Below are 2,878 nucleotides of genomic sequence, written 5' to 3' on the forward strand. Positions count from 1 at the left end.
GTCAAATACTGTCCATAACTTGATAGTGCTCAGGGGTGTATCTAAAGCCGGTCTCTCTGGCATCATAATAATCTTTAGGCTCCTTGACTGCCAGGATCATTGCTCCTTGGGCCGCCTGTTTGGCAGTTAGATTTGCCATCTGATTTCCTTTAGCCACAGCATCTTAGATCTTTCTCTGCAGATGTCAACAACCCTCTTTGTCTGTATATTGCTCCATACAGTGGCAAAAGCATTATCTGCTGTCAGTGTAGACTTTTCTTTTGCCATTTTTAGAGCTTATATCAAAGTCACAAGTTCAGCTTTCTGGGCCGACGTCCCTTCAGGGAGGGTGCTGGCCTGGATCACTTGCTTTCTGGCCACCACTGTACTGCTGTCCCCGCCTTCTGCTTACCTTTAACTGCGAGGCTACTGCCATCCGTGTACCAGCTCGAACCCTCAGGCCAAGGCTGATCTGATCCTTTAGATCATTTCGAGTACCAGTTTCTTCTGTCAGAATGTCAGCGCAGTGATGAGTAGGTGAAGTCTCATACAGTAGGGTTGCTGAGGATAGTGGGGGAGCGAAGGTCACTCGTTCAGTCAACAAAAAGCTCTGATAATGTGTCGCAGGAGCGTTGGTCATTATCCATCAGTCAGGGGGCTTTCGGATAATGCTCTCAAGAGTGTGGGGTGCCACTACAGTTATTTGCTGTCCCAGAGTGAGCTTATCAGCATCCTTGACAAGCAGAGCTATGGCAGCAATAGCTTTTAGGCAAGAAAACCACCTGCTGGCAACAGGGTCTAACTTCTTGGATAGGTAAGCCACTGGCCTTTTTCAAAGTCCTAAAGTCCGAGTAAGGACTCCTCTGGCGACCCCTGATCTCTCTTTCACACAAAGAGTGAAAGGCTTGGTTAGGTCAGGCAAAAGCTGGCCATCAGTAGGGACCTTTTTCATTTCTCTAAAGGCTTTCTGGTGATCTGGGGTCCACACAAACACTTCCCCTTCTTTGGTTAGGGGGTACAATGGGCAGTTAAAGTCACCAACCCAGGTATCCAGAGCCTGCAGAAACCAGCGGTACGCAAGATTTTTTTTACTTGCCTTGGTGTAGTTACAGCTTTTTTTCTGGCTTCTTTTAGCCACTGTTTTCCACCTCGAAGGGTGTATCTCAAATATATAACTTGAGTCTGACACAGCTGAGCCTTTTTAGCTGAGGCTCGGTCTTCTGTTGCCCAGGTTTTCTGTCTAGATCCTGTCTTTTCTTTCTCTCCTACCACTCTGGCCAAGTTTCTAGTCAAATGTCTTTCTTGTCTAAGATCCCTCCTGTTTTTTCTCTCTTCTGCCTCTCGCCCCTCTCTCCTCTCTCTCCCTGTCTCATAATATGCCTTCTCTGCCTCTTACTTACTGGTTCTACTCTAAATATTTCTCATTCGGAGTATCTCTCTCATCTCAGACCTCTCTAATCTCCTTCATCTCTATTTTCACTGTCTCTCCTGAGTCTGCTGGAGCTTTGCTCTTCCTTACAGTCTAAGCTCACCTTTTTCTAGACCTCTATACCCATTTGTCAGAGCCTGGTGATTAGACTCATAGGTGCTCCTTACCTGGGAAAGAAGTTTTAAGTGGGCAGATGTCTCCCTCGGTGGTTAGCAGCTTAGGGCGGGGCCACCCTAGAAGAGAAAACACGTGGAGCAGGGAAAGGGACGGCAGCTCTCACAGCTGGCTGCATCGGACCACTGACATCTCAAAATGAGAGCACTTTTTTCTGTTAACAAGAGACAGGATGCAGGGGACAGGGGAATGAGGAGCTGCCAGGGAACCCTCAGTGCAGGCTCCTGGGAGCAGGAGAAACTAGCAGGCCCCCAGGGGAGGGGCAGACACTGGCGGAGAGGGGGAAAGTGACTCAACCACTTGACAGACGCCCAGTGCTCGCTGCACTGTCCGCCCTCCTGGCTCAAGCCCTTGGAGGCGGTGGTGGCAGAGCGAGCAGCCAGGTGGGCACAAGGGAGTGCAGGCAGACTCTGGGAGGAGCCAAATGAGGGGCGGCAGCTGTAGTCGGCCCCTCCCCAGCTGTGGCAGGCATTGTGGCCGCTCTAGGGAGCCAGGCGGGCCCACGCGGGGCCCCAGCGGGCCTCTGCCGCCTTGGTGCCTGCAGAACCCAGAAGTGAACAGCAGGCTACCAGAAGGTTTATGCGCTATTCTGCACCGAGCTCATTTCTCCCTAGGCTCCAGGTCCATGGGTAGGACCACTGTGACCCGCTGGCTGCTCCCTGGAGTTGGAGTGGGAGGCAGGGCAGCTGAGGATCTGAAAGGAAGTGGTCAGCATAGGGATCTGACAGGATTCTTGAGCTTATTCCAGAAGGCATAACTCAAAAACAGTCGTCAGTCGCTAGTCCAAGTCTCGAACACAAAGAGACACACGAGACACACACAGAAACCGTTTTCAGGCAACCACCATAGAATCACAGTACCATAGAAATGACAAACATAAGCAAGACCAATACAGGGAGTCTTATACACAATTTCCAGAGAAGCTCACTGTCACCACGACCAACCCAAATGGACCTCTCTCCATGGGAAGGCTCCCTGAACCTGAGACCGGCCTAAAACCAAACCAAGATAATCAGTCAACTCCTTGGGACCCAAACCAGACTTGAAACCAGACAAACCAAAAACAAAACAGAATCAGAAGGTGGTCCAATGGAGGACACACAAATGAACAAGACAGACAGACACACAGACAGACAGACAGACAGACAGGGGGGAGGGATTCCACTTTACCTTCAATGTACAGTGTCTGTGTCTCACGACAAAAACCACAAACAAAGACAAGATAGCAAAACACATGAAACTCAAGAAGAATGAAGACCAAAGTGTGGACACTTTGCCCCTTCTTAGAATTGGGAA

At 50.0% G+C, this 2,878-nt stretch overlaps 1 protein-coding gene across 1 annotated transcript in view; it reads right to left on the reverse strand.

Moving 5' to 3' along the window:
• Zbtb5 (zinc finger and BTB domain containing 5) overlaps positions 1 to 1,818 on the reverse strand; it is a 26,383-nt gene extending 24,565 nt beyond the window's left edge. Inside the window, exons 1-2 of the mRNA XM_029475869.1 lie at positions 1,576 to 1,818; positions 392 to 540 (exon numbers count right to left, since the gene is read on the reverse strand). The gene's annotated coding sequence lies outside the window, so the exon portion shown is untranslated. The remainder of the gene's footprint in view (positions 1 to 391; positions 541 to 1,575) is intronic.
• Positions 1,819 to 2,878: the final 1,060 nt, after the last annotated feature.

This window comes from Mus caroli, chromosome 4, assembly GCF_900094665.2.
Source record: "Mus caroli chromosome 4, CAROLI_EIJ_v1.1, whole genome shotgun sequence".
Lineage (NCBI taxonomy): Eukaryota > Metazoa > Chordata > Mammalia > Rodentia > Muridae > Mus > Mus caroli.